At 46.3% G+C, this 23,264-nt stretch overlaps 1 long non-coding RNA gene across 1 annotated transcript in view; it reads right to left on the reverse strand.

Annotated features, from left to right (window-relative positions):
* Window positions 1-7,171: 7,171 nt before the first annotated feature.
* Window positions 7,172-23,264, reverse strand: part of LOC116914583 — a 413,344-nt gene continuing 397,251 nt past the window's right edge. Inside the window, exon 4 of the long non-coding RNA XR_004389755.1 lies at window positions 7,172-8,877. This is a non-coding gene — a long non-coding RNA (uncharacterized LOC116914583). The remainder of the gene's footprint in view (window positions 8,878-23,264) is intronic.

Raw genomic sequence — 23,264 nt, forward strand, 5'->3', positions numbered from 1 at the left:
GCACTAATCTCCTGTTTCCTCCAACAAGATCTCTGACCAGAGACCAATGCAAGTTCCCTGAAGACACATGTTAGTCAGGGTTCTCTAGAGTCACAGAACTTGTGGGATGTATATATTGAGGGAATTTATTGTGATGATTTAGTTTGTAGTCCAACTACCCCAACAGTGGTCAGCTGTGAATCGGAAGTCCAAGAATCCAGTAGTTGCTCAGTTCCATGAGATACTTGTATAAACTGGTCGTCTGTAGAAGTAGGTGCTAACAGATGTGCTGGCAAGTAAGTGGAAGCAGGAAGAAGAGTGAACCTTCCTTCTTCCACTGTCCTTATGTAGGTCTCTACCAGAGGGTGTGGCTCAGATTAAAGGTGTGTACCACCACACCTTGATCTGGGACTTGCTTTGTCCCAGACTCACCTTGAACTCAGAGATCTCCTCACCTCAGTCTCCTGGGATTAATGGCGTATACTACCTTACCTGGGCCTAAGCTATTCATGACCACTATGCCTCAGGATCTCCATGCCAAGGTCCATCAGAAACTCATGCCTTCCAACCTCAAGCTCTGGATCACAGGTGTGCCTTCCCAATTCTGGATTGTAGTTCATTCCAGATATAGTCAAGTTGACAACCAGGAACAGCTATTACAAGAGGTAGGGCTGGGACTGCCCTAGGACTGTGGAAAGCTGCCAAGGGTACACATAACATAAACTCTTTCTTGATTTTTAAAGAGTCCTGGCATCCATTACAGTGTTTGCCAATGGGAAGCATTAAGGACTCAGCTGACCAATGAAAGGGAAATGAGTTATAAGCTGAAACACTGAACTTCCAATGGTGTCTCCCTCTCAGGTGCACTCAAGTTCTAGATGTTTCTGAGACCTGAAGATCCCAGAATCCCCCCCCACTCCCCAAAGATGTTAGCTGAGCCAATCAGCAAAGCCGTATTCAGTCTGAAGAGCTTCATGCACACCCTAGGGTGTCAAGGATCACAAATAGTTTTTCTTTTTTCCCCCAAAGTTGTCACCTCTGACACAAGAGTCAGATACCACCGGCTCTCCTGCATTGAGCTTCTCTCTGGGGACACTGTGTTGTGAAGGAGCTGGCCCTGAATTACTAGGAGTTTCTCTAACCCTTATTCTCTATTGCTCGGTGACACGGTCTATTCTGAACATATTTCCCAAATGGGATTCAAAATGCAGCAATCAGGCGTAGTTATATCAACAAGAAAATGGACAGCACTGCAGCCATACTGGCCCCGAGACCCGGTGTTCAAATCGCCCAGGGGTTATGATGTTCCTGAGCAAACGGAAGGGAAAACCGTCTTCATGCCAGCTGTCAGACTACATCTCAGATAACTGGATATTATTTATAAAAAAGGAAGAAACTCAAAAATGAGGGCTCATTTGTGCATTGATACCATTCAGCATAAACGCATCATTGTCCCAGTCTCAGACGCCAGATGGTGCGTGCAATTCATCTGAGTTTTTGCTCCATCTCATCACATTTAATCTGTGGCTCGACCAATTCTAAATATAACGCTTGCAGAATTGCCTTGGTTGACAGGAGGAGCAGGTACCCTAGCTATAACCATTTTCTCAGCTATGAGTTGGAAGGACTGGGCTGGGTCTTGTATGTGGAGTATACAGTTTTTTCTTAAAAAGACACTGAAAACACTGTGCTGAGCTCAGTACGCAGCACACTATGCTCCCATAGGTGCTTTTAGAAGAAAACTGGGAGCAATGTGTAGTCCGTGCCCCTCCAGAGGTGTGAGACAGATCCATGCAGTAGAGCACATCCATGATGGAGAGCACACAGGAAACCTACCCAGGGTGTGAGACTATGCTGACCCAGAAGTCCTTCCCTAGACCCTTGTGCTTTCAACATAAAGATGTGTCCTCCACTGCGTGTGCAAACACTAACCTCTACTGAGGTAGTGTATGCAAGGGGTTCTATGCATCCTTATAGCTCTTTATAAACACTCACACACCAGCACACATATACATACACACATGCATACACATATACACATATGCTAACACACATATACACACATACACACATATGCACACACATGCACCCACATAGACACACATACACACACATGTACAAACATACACACATATACATTCACATACATGCATGCACATACACATGCGCACACTCAGTCATGTACACACATGCACACACATACACATACTCATGCACACATATACACATGCTCACACATACACACTCACATACACACTCATGCACACACATACACATGCTTACACACTCATACACACAAGCACACACACATACACATATGCAAACACACATATACACACACATATGCACACACACATGCACACATATGGACTCACATACACAGACATAGACATGCTCACACACTCATGCATGCACATACACATGCTCTCTCACACACAGACTCCTTCCTCAGCTTTTCTATCTTTAATCATAAAAGCCTTGGCATACTGCACCTGGGAACTATAGTTTAGCATCTGGTAACCTGAGAATGGACAATGTTGCCAAATAACTATGTAGGTTAGGATGGCAAGCCAGTCTGAATGGTGGCAACTTTGGACATGGAAGTTACCCTGTCAGAAATAAGGAACCCGGATAAAACCGCATGATTTATTTCATCTGACTGACATTTCAGACAGAGTGGCTTACAGTCAGCCTTAGAGATGTCTTCCTGAGCTAGAAGGGGCTTTACCAGAGTGAATCAAGAGAGTCTATGCTCCACCTTACCTAGAGAACCTGTGGGACTCTGCCACGGCATCCATATTAGAGTTCCCCCAAAAAAAGCCATGAGCAAACATTTAGATGAGTACCTGCTAAATGTCACATGGGCTCTTAGTTCACGAAAGTGAGACCAAGGGGCCAGGCAGGTGCTTGTCAGACAGACAGTGAACAGGTGACAGGGTCCACCTGGGCCACTGGCCACAGAGCATGTGTGAGCTTCTCTTGTCTTCCTTCTGGTGACTGGCTTCCTTCTAAAAGGCCCCAGGTCTTTACGAGGCGGCCATCTCCTCTCGGAATGTTTGGCTTGCCTCTTCCTCATTGCAACTGCTTTCCCGTGTCATGTATGCTGAGTGAATTATGACGTGTAAAATTGGTTCTGTTCTTCCGAGCTGTATCCTTCAATCAACAAATAAAGCTTCAAATGGCCCAAGTAACTCTGGCTAAGCACTTAACTGTTGCTGTTTTTCTGCTCCTATCCTCCTTTATTGTTTCCAGTGGGAATTGTGCCCTCCCCACCCCCACCCCAGTCTGTCTCTGGAGATTACTATATTCACTCTGTCTGGTACCGACTTGAAGGTAAAAAGCCACAAGGACTGGCACCTGAGTATTCTCTTGGCTTGAGTCAACTGTATCTCTTTGTGCCATGGTCCACACCTGCACTGTGAGGTCATTGTTATTCAGTTTCAGCTTCAGGAACAAAGTAGCAACGTACATCTATATTTCTGGGGGGAAAAATTCTCAGCCCTGGCTACTCTGACCAATTCTCCCAGTTTCTCTCCATTCCCAGCCTCTCACAGGATCCAGATACATTTCAGGGCCTCTGCAGCCCTGCATCCTTAGATCACTCTTTATCCTTTCTATGCGGAGCTCTAGGCAACCGGCTGACACCAGTTTTCCAGTTCACTGATTCTCTCTTCAGCTCCACCGGCTCTACCTTACAGTTCCCACAGTCACTAAACTAAGCCGTTTGGCTCCTTGTTCCTTATTTTGTTTTGCAACCGTCGTATACAAACTGTTTAATTAACATTTTATTTTTGAAAACCCACTTAATCATTTCAAACAGACTCGGTACCCATGCAAGTCTGCTTCAGGTCAGTTAGCTGTCCACTGTCGCCTCTTTGACCTCTTGAGGCATGACCCCATGCTCTTCTCTGCTTATTGGGGGAAGGGGGCGTGCTTGTGGAGGAGGGGCTGTGGTTTTGATCCAGAGCACTGGATCTTGACAATCTAAACAACTTTCACATACATTTCAACCCATTTCTCTTCCCACCATATGGGAAGTGGTGGGGAATCCAGACTTCGGCCTATGCCAAAGATGTCCGTTCACAGGGAATAGCATGCTGTACTAGCAGGATAGTTCAACCTCGGGTATGGAACGCACGCAATCAATCTATCCTTGGCCAGTGTTCTCAGAGTTCTTTTCTTATTACGGGGGAACTTTTGACTGTCTAGGTTTACACAGAAGATGCTCATTGGCCCTGTCTTTACCACCCAGTGTTACAAGGCACAGGACATGCATTACACCTGCTCACCTGCTCAGGGATCAGATGTACTCCACCCTGGGCCTTTCATCTGTCCTTAGTCTCAGTCTCTCTCTCTCTCTCTCTCTCTCTCTCTCTCTCTCTCTGTGTGTGTGTGTGTGTGTGTGTGTGTGTGTTTTGCTTGGGAAAAAGGGACCTTAGGCATCAGCCTAGGTTTCCTAAGTCCCACCCTCCTTCAGTACAAACTTCTATAAAAAAACAGCATGCACCCCCCGCCCCCATCCTCTGCAAGTTCTTTCAGGTTTGCACTAAGTGACTATGGAAGTTCCTGGAAGACAGGCTGGCTGGCAGAGGCCTCAGTTCCTAGGCAACACTAATTCTTTTGGAGTGCCCGGCTCATGTCGAGAACTTTATAAAAGCTGGTTATGTTCTATTCGCTCTCCAAGAACGGCAGTCAGGAAAGGCCACTGTTATTCAAAGCTCAGAATTAAACGCCTTAAAGAGAGCATATGCACAGAATCATAGCCTCCTCTCTCCAGGGAGGCAAAAGGACTGTGGGTGGGACAGAAATGCCTCTCTGTCCATTTTTCTGAGAGCACCTGACTCATTATCTCCATTGTTTAGAAGTCTTGGAACCCCAGGGTGACACCCATTTACTGAGGTGAAGAGCAGTGGGGGGGTTTTCTATTGTTCAGAGTCACTTGTGGGGAAAATTTTGAATTTCTTGTACTAAAGAAAAATCAAGATCACAATGCTCCTACATACATTGCCTCTTAGTCATGCTTTACAAGGGGAGAGAAGCAGAAATAAAAGAGTCGAGGTGATAAAAAAGATTCTTCACCGTTAAGATTTTATAGATTATTTTAAAACTTAAATTTTACCTTTGGCCTAGACTGTCTACAAAGAACATTCCCAAAATGGAGACTTACCCGACCACCACGCCTGCTCCATCTTTAAATTATGCCCTAAAGGATGTTTTGTGCTGAACTGCCTGCCACCTTTTAGAACATTCCTGGGTGTAAATTTACTTCGTAATTGTCTGGTTTTGCATTTCACATGGTGCGAACCTGTGGAATCTCTGGCACACCCTGTCCCCTCGTCATCATTCCTTTTCTCATGTCAAACTGTAAATTCATGTGCCGTCCCTTCCAGTGCCCATGTTTCTGACTGTGCTCTTGTTAAGAATAGAAAGGCATCACAATCCACCAATAAGATTTGAAATCAGGGATGTGCTCTTAATCTCCAAATTAGATTGACAGATTACATCACACGGATGTAGGTCTTGATACCTCATGATGGCGAGCTAACGGCGGGGGCGGGGGTGGGGGTGGGGGGGAAGGCAATGGAGACAGTCTGAAGGTTAGGTCCTGTTTTAGTCAGGGTTTCTATTCCTGCTCAGGGATCAGACGTACTCCACCCTGGGCCTTTCATCCATTCACTCCTTAGCCTCAGCGTGCTGTCTGTCTGTCTGTCTGTCTGTCTGTGTTTTCCTTGGGAAAAAGGAGCCTTAGGCATCAGCATAGGTTTCCTAAGTCCCGACCTCCTTCAGTACAAACTTGTACAAAAAAACAGCATGTACCATGACAGAGAAGCAAGTTGGGAAGGGAAGGGTTTATTCAGCTTACACTTCCACATTGCTGTTCATCACCAAAGGAAGTCAGGACTGGAATTCAAGCAGGGCAGGAAGCTGGAGCTGATGCAGAGGCCATGGAGGGATGTTACTCACTGGCTTGCTTCCCCTGGCTTGCTCAGCTTGCTCTCTTATAGAACCCAGGGACAGCACCACCCACAATGGGCCCTCCCTCCTTGATCCCTAATTGAGAAAATGCCTTACAGCTGGGTCTCATGGAGGTATTTGCTCAGGTCAGTGAGGTATGTTAGCAAGTGAGGTTGTTCCCAGTGTGCTTGCCCCTCTAGGGGAGGTCTCTCTACAGGAACACACCATAGTGACACTCTCCTGATGGTGGCAGACCCAGGGACAATCAAGCTGCCCTGCACTCAGGTTCACCCCTCATTCCCAAGCCACCTCTCTGTTCTTGCTAGGGAGAGGATATATATTTAATACCTCATTACATACATAGCCTCCACAATTCAGAACTTCATAATATAGGCCATGCGGGCAATTTGCATATTGAAGCCCTGATCTACATTTTACATATGATTAAAATGTTGGGTTCTCTGAAAAGAAAAACAAAAAAATGATGGCCTAGTCATCACAGGGACTTGCAGCTGTAGGATTCGAGACCCCTCAGTCAACTCTGCTCCTGGTCTCCTTTGTTTGACAGATACTATCTTCTGAGATGATGCTAATTATTCCGTTTCTATGAAGAAACAGCTCTCTCCAAAAGAACCAGCCATTAAAATGCAAATAGGTGTTTCCCACTTCACTGGTTAGCCAGGAAAGGCTGTTAACAGCTTTCTAACTGGAGGGGGAAAGTTACCTCAGCCGCGAGTTTCAACTCAGCCCTTTCTGAGAGGCACGCTTAGCTTTGGGCCTCCTACTGCAGAGTCCTCTGACTCTGATCCCTTCTGTGTGGTGGCATTTATAAGTTAACGCAGGGACACCGTTGAAGAAATTACCAAACAGAAAAGGCTGATTCTAGATTCCACTCACTGCACCCGGCCAGCTCTCACTTAGACTAATTACTTAAATGATTTAAAAACCTATGAATATTTATATGCCGGTGCTGCCGAGTAACAAAGCACAGCTGAGCCCAGGCAGCCCCTCACCCTTTCCCTTGTTCAGAATAGTTCCACTTGCACAATGGAATCAACCCCTGGGAGGGCCTCAGAGAAGTCTGGCCTGGAAGGGAAGAGCAGTTTCCATGAAGACAGGACCGGGACCTCCACCTTACCAGGACGTTCCTCCCAACCTCCTAGTTTCCACCTCTTGGACAGCTGGGGTTACTCTTCTATGAGGTCCAGCCTGGTAGCTCCTCTTAAGTGTTTACATCCTAGAGCAATACACACTGTATCGTGTGCTGACAAAATGTGTGATGTGGATGTTAAACAAGGACAGGCACAGGGTAGTATCCCCCAAGTGTCTAGGAGAGAGACGAGGACCTAACCATCCAACAATGCGGGGTCCAGACACTGACTCTCACAGTGAAGAGACCTGGGTCCTTCCTAGGCATAGTGTCACTGCCCTGGAAATTCTAAAAAGGGATCCACACCCCTTGGCTCCCACACTGTCTGTAATGATCTAGCCATCAGCCGGGACATGCCCAACATCCAAAACCTGTTTTCCTTGAATCAGAAGGCACCCCTGGGGACAACCGCACATCACATGCCAAGCACTATCTTCAGCTGACAACAGACTTGTGTTATAAAAAAATGTCAAATGAAACTCATTGGAATTTGCTCAAGCTTCGACCTTGGAGGTTTACTTCCTGTCCCATCTAGTACCTCTAGCATGCTGGAATCTTTAACAGGAGTGGGGGAAGGGAACTTTGGACTTGAAGCAGAACACAGTGATTGCTCCCAGGCTGGGGATAACACAGAAAAGCTGTAATGATAAGAAATGATAGAGCTCCCAGTGCCTCCAAGGACCAAAAGAAGGAGAGCCTCACAGTAGCCTTAGGACAGAGGATCATTCCTTTGAAGGTTACACTTTTCTCATTATCCCGAAAAGACCGGGGACAGAGATTTATGTAAAATACCAGACCTTATCACCACTGAATTTGTGTTATGCACTCACACGCTTAATGACACAAAAAGAATTTGGAAAACTTTGTCAAAATACTCCTTTGCCACCAGACTGAAGAAATTGCCTACTGGTCATATTTTTCTGACTAGCTTGGCACTTGAGCTGTTTTGCAGGAGAGTCTGTTCAGCTGGTCTGTCTACAAGGCATTCAAGTCTCTTGACACCCAGGTTCCAGAGCCAGTGTTAGGAGAGGAGATAGGGGCTGGAGCATGACCCCAGGGCCACTCCTGAGCTACTATGTCTTCCTGAAGTCCCAAGGGTGGCTAGTTTTGCAGTTGGTGTATCTCTTTAAAACACACAGCATCAAAACCCAGCTTCTCAAGTCCCCTGAACGGCTCCCATATTTCCTTTCTTCTTCGTCTTACCACTGACAAGCACCATGTAAATCTGCTCTCACTGTTTGGAAATGTCATTTTGACTGGGCACCATCCCAGGAGCTGCTCCGCTCTGGAATGTCTCAACCACAGGACCTGGCTGACACATCCGTCCGCATGGCAGCTTGCGCTCACTGGCACCTCCTCTCAGGTTCAGTCATTGGCAATTAGGAGTAATTTCACAAAGCCTCATTTGATGTGAGCTTCATCGGGAGGTTTGGGTAATATTTCTAAAGCTATCAAATGCATATTGACATCTATTATCTGGAGAAAACTAGCTGAAACTTTCCGAGCACAATATGAAATTAAAAAAAGAGAAATACGGCCAACTGGTCAACCATGTTGATTTCGTATCAGAAGAAATTCTTGCCTGGCACTCACGAGTTCTGTTTTGTCTCATCCACATTGCTCATCAACCACCACAAAGAATATACTTTCAACTTCAAAACTGTCCAATCAACTCATCTGTGGCAGCAGCTTGTCTCTGCCAATCTAACGCATGAGGCACTATGGTGCCCTGCCCACCAGAGTAGACGTGCAGTACTCACCTTCTGGCTCTCCGCAAAGGGTGCACTGAGACTCTGTGGAGAGAAGAGAGAGAGCAGTTAGCCATGAGCATGGTGGCACACTGCTCATGAATATAAGCAGCCTCACACAGCTGGAGCTCCACAGCCCAGAGCCCCCTGGGCCAGCACAGAGCTACCTTGACCCAGCAGTTCAGCAAGTTTTATCTAAAACCTGGACTTGCAAAATGCCCTGAACGTTATACTTTATTAAGATAACAACCTCTCTGTCATATGCATAAGTGCACACCAAATCCATTTTCATAACTGCACAGGGCTCAACGCTTTCAAGCTACTCAGATGACATCGGGAGGGTGGGGCTCACCATTTTCAATAGCTACATGTTAGACCACGGCCCTGTTAGAATTTACAGTCGTCATGACCTTCAGATGCAAAAAGTATATCACGTCTCAATAAAGATACCCAAATTCACCAAGATTGATTGATTTCTGCACAAATCAGCCCAGGGCTCCATAGCTGGCTCTATAGAGTGGATGGAGAGGCAGAGGGCACGGTGTCTGCAGAATATGCCCAGTGGGGAGTCACAGCACCTACAGTATAGATACACGTGGAGGAAGACTCATTAGTGCTTATGGTCCAGAGTTAACCAGAAATAGATACACTATCTATTCCCCAAACTCGAGAACACAGGAAATCCAAAGGCCTTCCTGGGGAACAGGGGGAGCTTCCAAACCCTGGCTTCCAAACCTTTGACCCTGGCTGACTGTAAGGTATATACTATAGGTTATGTAGCACAATGGTATTCTGTTGTCCGAGGCATGCATAGGGTAAGAAGACATGGTGACTTATGAAGCGGCACACAGAGTTTGGAATGCACAGACGGGGTAACTCCTGTACTACCCAGTCACAGACACTGGCATACACTGGCATGGTAACCTTGTGTGCACCCAGACACACACAAGAAGATACCAAAGGCGTGGTGACTTCTGTCTCTACCTAGACAATATTGGGGTATACAGGTTTGGTGATGACTGCATGCTCACCCACACACTTTATGGCGTATAGATCTAGTGACCCAGCATGTATCCAGACGCATACTCAGAAGGACAATGGCATAGTGATCTGTGTATGCAGGCTGTTGGCATTTCTTCTAGGCCCCGCCCCACAGTTACCTGGCAACTGCCAGGTATGCCTGACTTCACTATAAAAGGGGCTGCTTGCCCTCCTCTCTCTCTCTCTCTCTTTTTCTCTCTCTCTCTCTCTCTCTCTCTCTCTCTCTCTCTCTCTCTCTCTCTCTCTCTCCCTCTCTCTCTCTCTCTCTCTCTCTCTCTCTCTCTCTCTCTCCCTCCCTCCCTCTCTCTCTGTTTTTGTCTCTCTCTGTGTATCTCTCTGTCTCTCTCTGTGTCTGTCTCTGTCTGTGTCTGTCTCTGTCTCTCTGTCTCTGTCTCTCTCTCTGTCTCTTTCTGTCTCTGTCTCTCTCTCTGACTCTCTCTCTGTCTCTCTCTCTCTTGCTCTTGCTCTCTTGCTCTCTTCCCCTCTTCCCCCTCTGTCCCCTCTCTTCCCACCCTCACCCCCACATATTCATGGCTGGCCTCTATTCCTCTACTCTCTCTGTCCCTCCCTCCCTCCCTCCTTCCCTCCCTCCCTCCCTTTCTCTGTGTCTCAGTCTCTCTGTGTGTGTGTCTCTGTCTCTGTCTCTGTCCCTCTCTCTCTGTCTGTCTCTGTCTGTCTGTCTGTCTGTCTGTCTCTCTCTCTCTCCCTTTCTCTCTTTCCCTGCCTTTTTCTGTCTCCACTACCCTGTCTCCCCCTCCATGCCCTAAATAATCTCTTCTCTATGCTATAACTCCATGTGGCCGGGACCTCAGGGGGAAGAGATGTCTCAGCATGGGGCCCTCAGAGGCACACCCTTCCCTGACACCATTCCGTGCCTCCATCAAACATATCCCTGGTTTCTCCTTCTTGGTTATAAAACACATCACAGGCAGACACACAGTAGGATGCCAAATGCCCATTACATACACATGGGACCCCGTGGTAGTCAGAGAAGCAGAGGGTCGGTGTGCAAATGTCTTACTGAGCACATGTTTTGGGGTAGGAGCTTCAGAAGGAGATCTGACTGGGGTTCCACAAGCCCCACCGGAAACTCACACAGGCAGTCTATACACATACTCAGTGCCATTAGTAAGAGCACTTGTCCTGACATCACAGCAGAAACTCCCACATAAGAAGCCATGAGGCAGAGCCATAACCTGTTTCCGGCAGGAACACTCAGCCTCAGCACCCACATATATACATATACATGTGTACACACAGATGTACATATACACACAGAGGCAGGGACACAGACACACACATACATACATGCACACACACAAATACATACACATATACATATACATGCAAACATATACATACACACATATATACACACATATACACATACATGCACACACATGTACATATACACACAGAGGCAGGAATACACACACACATACACAGACACATAGATACATGCACACACACAAATACATACACACATATACATATACATGCAAACATATACATACACACATTTATACACACATACGCACACACACACATACATGCACACACATGCACATACACAGAGCCAATGCTCCCAGTGGTTTTTTTAAGATCCCACAGAAAAGAAGCCCCTCAACTTCAGCACCACAAAAACTGTATATGGTTCCTAGGAAAACAATGCTGAGTGCACATAGGTAACAGTCAGGCTGGGACCCAGGCCTCTGAGGAACAAGGACGAAGCAGCAGTGTCCTCCATAGGGCACCCAGCTTGGGTAACTACAGCCTAAGGTAACTATAGCCTTAGGCACTAGAGAGCAGAGTCTGATCTAACTAACCTTCAAGGGTAACCAACCCATTCCCTGCTCTGTGGGCCTGAAGTCAATACCCCTGCTCTCCTGGTATGTGTACTAAATCCCAGGCCTGGCTCTACATTATGGACTACAATTCCCAGAATCCACACCAACACTGACCCATGGTTAGGATCTTTCCCCAGAGAATTCATCTCATCCCAGTTGGCACATTGTGACAGCACGATAAGAGTCCTTAGAGTGAATTCAAACCTACGAGTCAAAGATCAGCCAGAAGCCTCCAGAACAGAGGTACCAGCTCAGCTGGTGTCAGAACAAAGTGAAGTGTTGAGCTATTTAAAGCGAATTATTAGTGCCTCTACACCTCATGCTTTAAAGTACTGTTTCCATGAAGATGACAGGGACAGGTGACTATGCCCATCACCCCTGAACACATTTACCAGTGTTTCTCTATGGAAGCCCATGGCTGGCCCCTGCAGCTATGGCACTGCCTGACAAGTGACCAGGTCTGATGGTGCCATTCATCAAACGCACCCTTGAAGTTTACAAGAGTCCCTCATTCCAATATTGGAGGTTACCAGTGCAGGCATTACACACTGACACGAAGGAACTGTAATAGCCCAGTAGAGAAGGCATACTGGGTCCAGGCCAGTGTCTACTCTTCAGGGTCAGAGTCTCTGGACAGCAGCATCATGACCACCAGACACCAGAAACATTTGGGATAACCACATGGTTCTAGGACATGGTGCTGCCTACATCAGATTGTTGAGAGTCTGGGGGAAAAGGTCATAGAGCTTCCAGGGAAATGCTCAGAAGGCACCAAGGACTTCACCAGCTTAGACACGTGAGACCTCCAACACTCTGCACACACGCTCTGGGCCTGTGCAGGTGGGCTGAGCTGTGAGGAGGAACTCGAGTGAGACTCACAGAACAGTGCATGGTGCATGGTGGCCAGAACTGGACCTTAGCTTGCTAAGTGACACCTTGTGCCCCAGGTTCAGTTCCTGGGAGAGGGTATAGCAACTCTTGCCTCCCATCCTTCCCTGGCCCTCCAGCCTCAGCCTTTCACTTCCTCAAGCCCAAAGGGTTAACTACCGGAAGCAACCATGATGATGAACAGCGCCCCCTTGGGATCCAATGTGACAGGGTTAGACCCGTGGTCCTTCCTCCCAAGGAACACCTGCTTAAAATATGCTGGATATAATGAGAATTGATCTGGTTACACTGAAAATTCATCTCCATTACTGAACTCATTTAAATAAGGAGACAACTCTACAAATTTATGTCAATTAGCACAGACTGAGAAACCTGCCCGTGATCTTACGTGAGTTCTACACGCACCTGCGCCAGACGCGGGCCCTTGAGAGTCTGGTTATTCCCAGAGCTATGAAGCATGAACAGCCAGAGCCAAGCTCACCACGCTCTGGCATATGGTGAGTACTTTATTTTAATCTCCCGGGAGAGAAGGAACTACCTCTGTGAACTGTGAAAGCACCTACCTCCGGAAGGAACTTTAAATGCACCCACATATTTTACCAGAGGCCCCTTCCAACTCTGTATGGGAAACAACACGCATGTCCTCTCCACACTTTGTCCTGGAGAGAACCCCTGGGCACCTGCTCTCTCCCAACTGCAGAGGCGGCTGGGGTTGAAAGCAGAGGTGGTGGTAGCTTAAGCAATGGGAGAGATAAAGCAGCTCTATGCTACCCTGAACCCCTTGAGGAAAGAAGCCTTCTTTGCAGGAGAGCCTCTGTGCATGAATCATGGGCAAGTCTCAAAGCCAGAATTCCAGGAGTTTATGGACAGGAGCCCTTCATCCCCAAGGCTTATTCAAACTCATGTTCCAGTTCTGCATGTCACAGAGGATGCCCCTCAGAGTGACCCCCAGAAGGGGCAGGGTGGGGGGGACAAGGCAGGAAGAAGCTGGAGAAGGGAATCTGTGGGAAGTAAGTGCACTAGGCCACATGTTGGATACTGGGCAATGACTAATTAGCTTCTTTCTCTGCTCTCTCCCAGGCCCTCCAGCTGAGCTGTGATGACTAGACATGTGGGCATACCCAACACTAAATAACTAAGGTTATTCTTTGTCCCACCCACGCCATGTCCCAGACTGACTGTCCCTGTCACAGTGCACAAGCATGACAGGGCCAGGTGACACCGGACCCCAGAACTCAGTATGACACAAGCACATAACACATGTCATAGAAGCCCATGGCAAAATGCCTATGTCACACACAACACTCAAACAGGATACGGTCATGCCCCCATGTGACTGCATGACAACCATGTGACTTGACCTAACAAGCTAGGACCTACGTCTACATCGATGGGAACAGTCCTTTGAATCATAATTGGTTTTTTATGATAGGGTCTTACAGCTCATTTTCAACATTAAACCTTAAGGAGAATGGGGGAAAGCATGGGACTTTGTTTTCAGTTTTGTTTTGAATGCTTTTCTTCTTGCTCTCTTTGGACGCCTGCATCGGGTGTAGGATTTGAGTGTGTCTGTATTTACGTGTGCACGTGTGGAGGTGTGCACACACCTTAGAGCAGGTGTGGAGATCAGAGGATGGGTTGCAGGAGTGTGTTCTTCCTACTATATGGGTCCCAGAAACTGAACTTAGGTCATCAAACCTGACAGAAGGCCCCCAGCCTTATCCACTAATCCATCTCCCTAGCCCTACTTTTGGAGACAGAATCTTACTTCAAAATACTATTGTTGAGGCTTGCTTTGAACTCCCAACCTTCCTTCTTCCACCTCCCAAGTGCTGAGATTACAGCCATATGCTACCACGTCCAGTTTATACCGTCTTGGGGATTGAACTCCTGCCTTGTGCATGCCAGGTAAGCAACCTGCCAAGCGAGTTACACCCCCAGCTCCTGGATGTGCTTAAGTGTCCATTGAGTAATAGATAAAACCCAGTATGCGACAGGTATACTGAGAGGCACGTACTGGTGACACCGTGCTTGCAACCTGCTACTAATGTACACTTAGTAGATGTGTAAGGAATAGCCTGGAGTGGTAAATAGGAGGTTCTCAGAAGTTACCTCTATGTAAGATTACGTAAACATATGGTGGGACTGCACAGGAAGGAAAACCAGATGAGTGAGACCTTTGAATGAGACCTTTACTACACTTTAGCTCATAGTTAATGTTAAAAGCAACTTTATAGTTTACATATTTCTCTATGTAATAGGTTTCACTCATAGAGTCATTCCAGACATAGGCGAGAGGATCTGGGGTCCACACTTAGTGAGTTCTGATCATTGGCAGTTTAAGGATAGCGTTCACTGGTCATTAATTTACAAGGATTCCATTTGCCTCATTGGAGGAGATGCTGGTGGGAGAGACCAACTGACCACAATGTAGTAAGAACAAAGACTCTGAAAGATGAAGCACACGTTCAGGACCCACAGATCCTCCAGTGGTACTGGTCACGGCAGATTCACTCATAGGGACAGGTGGAGAAAGCTGTGTGAGGGGCGTGGCCTTCCCCAGGAAGAGCAAGAGCCCAAGTCTTGGTGACTAACAGGTCATCTTTATGGATACATCAGAGACAGAAAGAGCACCCAAATGTGGGAAAACTCAGTTTAGGACACACACACACACACACACACACACACACACACACACACACACACACACACACAGAGGTCATCTTAGGAAGTTCCGGACAGGGAGGAGCCCCGCTGCCTACTGTAAGCACAGCGAAGAGAGGTTCCTCCATTGTAATGGCTGCATACAAACAGCATTCTAATTTGACTTTTTAAGTGAAAGGAAACACCATGAAGGCAAACGCAAGAGTTAATCAATGGCTTCAGTAAAGAAACAGCCACGGAAACCCACTGTACAAGTCCTGGTGGCTGACAGAGAGGTTGGGCACCTTTCTCCAAACAGCACCCCTGTGCCTACACCCCCCAAAGCAGGAACAGAAAGGCTAGCTACCACTTCCTACCAAGTGACTGTGAAATGCCTCATTTGGCTGAAATGGTTCTGGGGGGCACATATTTGCCCTCCTCAGAGTAAGCTTGACTTAAGAATGTTAAATAATTATTAGACTCTCCGGGGAAAATAGCATCCAGTTATTATCCAATCCAAACACGTGCTCCCTCCCGCAGAGCGCACCTGGGATTAAAGATCAGCAAGGCCAGCGGCTTCCCAAGGAAAATCAATGCTTCTTTATTTCACACCACAGCTATCTACGAAACAGGATGGTGCTCACCACTGGGCCGTATCCATCCAGCGATGCTCTGTGTGAGCGACCAGAGCTTTTATTTCCCCCTTCACTGAAGGAGAGGATTATGCAGCCTGCCTGTCACCAGCCACCCCAGTCCTGAAGGAAACTTCTAGTTTTTGACAATTTTCAAAATATTTCCCCCAGCGGAGCATTCTGTAGTCTCTCCCCAGCTCCTTACGGACACATCAAAAGTACACAAGAGCAATCAAACTGAAGCCATATTCTGGCCTCCCCGATAATTCAGGGACACAAAGGGCCCATCAAAGCCTATTCAGTCAGGAAGTCCACTCGTAGCCCTTCTGTCCGCTCTGAGCAGCTGACACAATTGCTTCACCGTCAGCCCTCAGGAGGAGGGCAGCGGTATCTCTGAGGGGCCAGGCTACTCTGGAGAATAGTCATAAACTCTAAGGCTCTGGAAAGGTGCTAAGACCCTTCCCATCCCCACAAGGGTTTTGTGGGTTTTCCCCACAGCTGTCTTTTCCAATTGACCCAACCACAAAAACAAAGAGATGAAGCTCCTGCCATCCTTCCGTTCTGGTCTCACTTCCTTCTCTTAGTATCACAAGTTGTTCTGGCTACTTTTTTTGTCAACTCAAAATAAACTAGAGTCATCTGCTAGGAGAGAACCTCAATTGAGAAATCGCCCCCAGCTGTAAGGCATTTTCTTCATTAGTGATTGATAAGGGAGGACCCAGTCCAGTGTGGGTGGTGCCATCCCTGGGCTGGCGGTCCTGGGTTCTATAGAAAAGCACGCTGAGCAAGCCAGGGGGAGCAAGTCAGTAAGCAGCACCCCTCCATGGCCTCCGCATCAGCTCCTGCCTCCAGGTTCCTGCTCTGTCTGAGTTCCTGCCCTGACTTCCCTTAATGATGGCAGTGTGACCTTAGAGTTGTAGGCTAAAATAAACCCTTCCTTCCCCCAGTTGCTTTGGTCATGGAGTTTTATCACAGCAATAGTCACCCTAACCAGGACAAGAATCAGCAGGAGGAGCCTCTCCTGAGGCCATGCTCTCTCTCCTCATGTGAGGAGCCTCTCCTGAGGCTATGCTCTCTCTCCTCATGTGAGGAGCCTCTCCTGAGGCCATGCTCTCTCTCCTGTTCTTGCATGTGGCTCACCCACTCCTTAGCTGGGCTTTGTTCACTTCATGCCGCATCTCTGGGTGCCATTCCCTGAGGCCAAAATTCACCTTCCTAACCCAGATTTGGGCTGGAGAAACCAGCCAATAATGAATGATTTAGACATTCGGCTCCACAATGGACCAGACAACCTCGTAATCTCCTCCTTGCCCCCTTCTCCTCCCGCATCCCTTGCAAGGGCCTACTTTAGCTGTCATGCTTCCAAGTTCTCAGTGCTCTGTCTGCCCAGGTCAGAGCTGCTGGTGAGGGCCCTGGTGCCTTTTCCACACTAAGGCAAGCCATCAAATTTATGCGGGTGTGAGTTACCCATTAGGACAGTGGGATTTCCCCTCATTGGAGCTTGTATACTCCCTCCACCCTCCAAATGGTCAAGCCAAATCTCTAGGGCAGTGGTTCCCAGCCTCCCTAAGGCTGGCACCCTTTAATACAGTGCCTCAGGTTGTGGTGACCCCCAACCATAAAGTTATTTTGTTGCTACTTCATAACTGTAACTTTGTTACTGTTATGAATCAAAATATAAATATCCAATATGCAGGATATGTGATTGCCATGAAAGGCTCATGCCATCCCCAAAGGGGTCATGACCAACAGGTCGAGAACCACTGCTCTCCAGTGGTTTGTCCAGCCCTGAATCATTCGAAGTCGTGATCATGGGAAGGCAGCTGTGCTCGGTTTCACTCTATTTGGAAGGCTCGGTGTTGTAGGAGCTAAGTGTCTGAAGCCTCCATGGTAACAGCATCAGCTACACAGAGAATCAAAGATGAATCAGGAGAGAGGCCAAGTTTTCTCCCTGACAACCCCTGTATCCAGCAAATAGCCAGGAAGCTTCTCATACCATAGCTCAAAATCTACCAAAAGCCCAATCACTCCCAATCTCCTGCCGTGGTCAGGCTGACAGCATGCACCAAAGTATAGTGAAGCCAGAGCCACCACGGAAGCCATGTTTCCTTTCTCTTCTCAGAGGTAACAACAAACATTTCAGTAGTAGACCTTTCTCCCTGCATTCTGTCTCCAGCTCACAGAACAAACCAGGCCCTGGCCCTCCTGACAAGGAAAAGCCTTGTTTCGAGGGCCTGCCCCTGGGTTGATGCATGGCCAGACTCAAGACCCCATGCAGAGGTCTGTTAAGAAAGACCTGTAACCCCTCTCTCATAGCTATGGGCCTACTGGTCACTACAGACGCTCAGATCCTTTAGATGTGTGGGAGGATGTGGGATCTTGCAATGCCTGTTGGAGGAAATATGTGATTCTAGCATGCGGTAGAGCTGGGGTATAGGAACATCGAACACACAGGCTTGGCCATGGAGCTGCTGTCCAGTGAAGAAGGGTGATGTGGACACCCTGACTGGTCACCCTGACTACATGACAGAGACCAGGGGCTGAGAAATGGTGAGCTAGGCACATGTCTCCCTTCCATGTTACTCCGCCAGCTTCTCCCAAGGGCTGACCATTCTGTAAGGCCTGCAGTAGTGCCCAGGGAAGCCAACCTCACTATAGGGTTTCCTAACATTGCAGCTGCTCTGGAATATCAGAGTTTGACTTCTCCAGACTCACGACTTCCTGCTGTAAACGACTCACACTCATTAATCTGATGTTAAATTACGACCGGCCTTATTTGAACTTTGACCACACCAAGAACAGGCCCAGAAATATTAGTCAACTGACCCTAGACAGGCACTGTGTTACAGATATTTATGGCAACATACAATTTATTATTATATATATTTATCACTATATGTATGTATAAATAAATAATATATGTATAAATAGTATATAAGCACATGTACTATATGCAATATATTCTGTATAGATGTATACATATAAAGTTACACGTTAAATAAGTATATAAAATAAATACATTAAATGAACACACATGTATATAAATATATATATGTATATATATTTCTAAATGTATGTAAATGTCACAAATACAGAGAAGGACATATTCAGACAAAAAAATATGTGTGCCATAAGTATATTTCTAAGTAATAAGGGACAGTCAGTCACTGCTGCTTAAGGCTTTTTAAAACATGTGTTCAACTACATTTCTTTTTTCTCTGGTTATCAAACATAGAAAATAAATACTGGTCTCAGGAGACTCGGCCCAATTTTCTCATTACCCCCAAGACAAACGGATGGTGCCTATAAACGCTGCCAACAGGTTTGTGACACGTAATGGATTGGGGGATGCTCCCCCAAACCAGACAACCCCAAGGTGAAATCGAGCCTCAGGCTGTACCAAGGTCACTTTCACTTCCCTAAGCCATAACTCTCCTTGCTTGGACCTCTACATCAAAACCATTCCCTGTCACCGCCTGTCACATCCCCAGTTTGTTCTGAAAGTGTCAGCAAAATATCACTTATTTTTAAGGTTCTTTTCTTTGTTGGTCGCAGGTACACTCGTTTATTACAGCAAGACTCACAGGACTCAAGAGCACGCGTGATTTAGTGGTCGGTGCACAAGCTGTTATTTATCTGTCAGGTCTGAGTCCCTTACTCTGCTGCTTCAGGGGAGGATTCTGTGGAGGCGTCACAGGGAGAGTCGGCAGTGGCCGTCACACTTCAGCTTTCCTTGAAGCTGTAGTTCCTGTTTTCTTCTCATTTTCTTTGTATTTAACTTCTTTTCTTCAGCACTAAGCACTGAGTTTAGGGTCTCGCACAGGCAGGACAGAGCTCTGCCACTTAGGTATCTTCCCAACCACCGTTTTTACTTTCGGCAAACATTTTTATTTTGGGTCAGAATCTTACAAGGTTGCCCTGGATGGCCCTGAACAGAGCTCTATCGCTAGACACCGTCCTGTTGCATGAGAAGCTGAGACAGGAGGATTAAAAGTTCAAGGCACACCTGGGCTACTTTCTGACCTATCACAGCCATTTTTTTTCCCCATTCCATTCACTTGGAATGAAAGTTAGTTCGCCTGCTTCTGTCATGAAACCGAAAGGCAATTAAACACTCTTGAGAAAGTATAGAATCTTTGAGACATGTTTTAATCTATGCTGGATACGTTTTTTTTTTCCAGAGTAAATCTTTGAAACAGCTTTTAACTCTACAAAATATTTTAAACTAGAGCAAGAATCATAGCTACACTGGGAAACGTCTCCAGTTCTGAGAAGCCAATATGGGCTCCCAAGACCCTGTTTCATTTTTCAACTCTGAGAGGAGAGCGTGAAGGGCTCTAGGTCAAGGGCCCTGCATTGCTGCAGAGGCACAGGGGTGAGGATAATGCAGCAGGCCAGAAAGCCCATGGACTTGGGGGACTTGGGCATCCCTAGCCTAGGACAAAGACAGGAAAATGAGCTGTAGGATCTGATAAACCACTAATTTGTTTCCTGCATACACTGGGGAAATAACTTTCCCATTTCCAAATTTGACAGAAAAATGGCTACAACACAGTTGGTTGGTTGGGGGCAGTCTTGGGGGTTTACGATTTTATTTGGTAAATTGCCTATACCCTAGTCAGATCAAATGTCCTAAGGTGATTTCAAAAGTATACAGACCACGCCTACGGGAATCTGACTCCAGTCAGTCAGGATGCTTAGGCCAGCTGTGCTAACTCATGTTGTGAGTTACTGACAGCACAGAACAGCAGGAATGAGCTCCCGGGCAAAGGTTCAATGCGGAAGTGACAAGTCTCACCACTATTTCCATGGCTCCTACCTAGAGATCCATTTCCTGAGGTCAAGCCCTAACCCCTCATCAAGGACAGAGACAGCTCTGCCCTCCTCCCTGGAGAGGGTCCCAGGCTACCAAACGATACTACGTCATGCTCAGATCACACCTGGCTGCCACCACCTCTGTCTGTGCCAGTAACACCGGGTACAGAGTATGTCTTCCTTCCTGGCTCTGCCTGGAAAATGATTATTCATTCATCTTTAAAAAGTATTATTCATTTACTATGAGATACACTCATTTAAAATATGGGCTCCTAAGACCCATATTCAATGACATATTTTAAAACATAGATTTTTGAACACTCCTCTACTATTCTAAAATGGAATCCACACTGTTCACATTTTTTTTTACATTTAGTTGTGTGTGTGCACATGTGTCACAGCACACATGTGAAGATTGAGAGACATCACTCATGAGTTGGTCTTCTCTTTCCACCATGTGGATTCCAGGTATCAAACTCAGATCTTCAGACGTGGCAGCGAGTTCCTTTACCAATCAAGCCCCTGAACCAGTTCTGATCCATACTCTTCAGTCACGATCAGTTTTTCCAGGGACCCCTCAAACAGATGATTTCTATATAGTTTACCTACTCTGAGCACTTCATATAAATGGAACCCTACATGTGTGTCTTCTTCCTGGCTCTCCTCACTTACTGAAATGCTTTCTGGGCTCATCCTCATTGCAGCAAACATCTATGCTTCCTTCTTTTTAATCGTCAGGCAATTCTTCATCATTTGAATTTATTCCCATTCCTCAGTTGTTTGATGGGTTTCCACCTTTTGAATAATGTGTCTACGAACACACACACGCACATGGGTGCACACACACACACACACACACACACACACACATTCTTGAGTGGATATACATTTCTTTCATCTTGGTTCTTGGGTATACCACAAGGAATGGAATTGCAAATCATAGGCTAACCTAATATTTAGTGTTTCGAAGAAATGAGATGGCTTTTGAAGGTGAATATATCACTTTCCATCACCGACAGTGACACAGGAACCTCGAAGCTTCTCCACCATCCTGCCAACACTTACTGTCTCTCTTTGATTGCTGTCATTTCCATGGGTGTGAAGTGGAAGTAGGTAGTGTTAGTTTACATTTTCCTAGTTGTTTGCCCTGGATCTCAATGCAGTAGGTGTTTGTAAATCTTGTCTATGCAAGTCCTTTGCTTGTTATTTGATTGGTTTGTCTTCTAATGACAAACATAAAAATACATTATTGGGGCATTATAGACACTCTTTGCAATTTCTAGATAAGAGACATTTTAGACATGCGATTTGCAATGTTCCCCATCCGAGGTCTTTTTATGCCATTTCATTGATGGTGAACCCAGGCGTAAAAGCTTCTCACTCCGGTAACCCCAGCTGATTGGCATTTTGTTATTCATGCTTTTAATGTTATAGATACTTAAATCTAAGGTCACAAAAATGTGCATCCATGCCAATTTACAATATTCATCCTCACACTCTGCTCCATTTTGAGCTAATTTAATAGCACAAGGTCGGGGCTGGGATTCCTGCTTTTCCATGTGTACAGTCAGTAGTCATCTGTTAAAGCTTTTGCCTGCGATTTGTTTTAAACATTGGAACTTCGGAAACACCAGCTCTACCAGCATCCTTCTACAATGTTTTAATCTCCTGTGTCATAACTGTTTTGTCTTTCTTCTTCAGGGGATTGGTCTGCTGGTTCCAAGTCAGTCATGCTCAGTCTTTAATGTAGACTTCTGAGTGATGTGATCTGTAATACACCAGTCGTTCAACAGATACTTATTAGGCATGCCACACGCTGTACTAAGTGCAAAGTTATGACCACACAATGTTTGGAAGGGACACATACCACACACACACACACACACACAGAGAGAGAGAGAGAGAGAGAGAGAGAGAGAGAGAGAGAGAGATTGAGATTGCAGGCTTAAGCAAACCACTGAACTGAGAACAGGACCTCCGTTGAAGGAATCAGAGAAAGAACTGGAAGAGCTTGAAGTGGCTCGAGACCCCATATGTACAACAATGCCAAGCAACCAGAGCTTCCAGGGACTAAGCCACTACCTAAAGACTATACATGGACTGACCCTGGACTCTGACCTCATAGGTAGCAATGAATATCCTAGTAAGAGCACCAGTGGAAGGGGAAGCCCTTGGTCCTGCTAAGACTGAACCCCCAGTGAACGTGATTGTTGGGGGGGGCGGCAATGGGGGAGGATGGGGAGGGGAACACCCATAGAGAATGGGAGGGGGAGGGATTAGGGGGATGTTGGCTCGGAAACCGGGAAAGGGAATAACAATCGAAATGTAAATAAGAAATACTTAAGTTAATAAAAAAATTTTTAAAAAAAACTACATTTCATAAAACATCTTTGTATCATTTTGGTATTATGTGTTATTCTCAAACAATAAAAATACTCTAACATGTTTTCCTAGATTAATGTAATTCTATAATAATAAATATATTTTCAAAAAAAAAGATTGCAGGCTCAGTTCGAGTACTTACACTGCATCCAGATAATTAGACATTGGATGACCAAGTACCCCT

The sequence above is a fragment of the Rattus rattus genome, chromosome 13 (genome assembly GCF_011064425.1).
Source record: "Rattus rattus isolate New Zealand chromosome 13, Rrattus_CSIRO_v1, whole genome shotgun sequence".
NCBI classification, from domain to species: domain Eukaryota; kingdom Metazoa; phylum Chordata; class Mammalia; order Rodentia; family Muridae; genus Rattus; species Rattus rattus.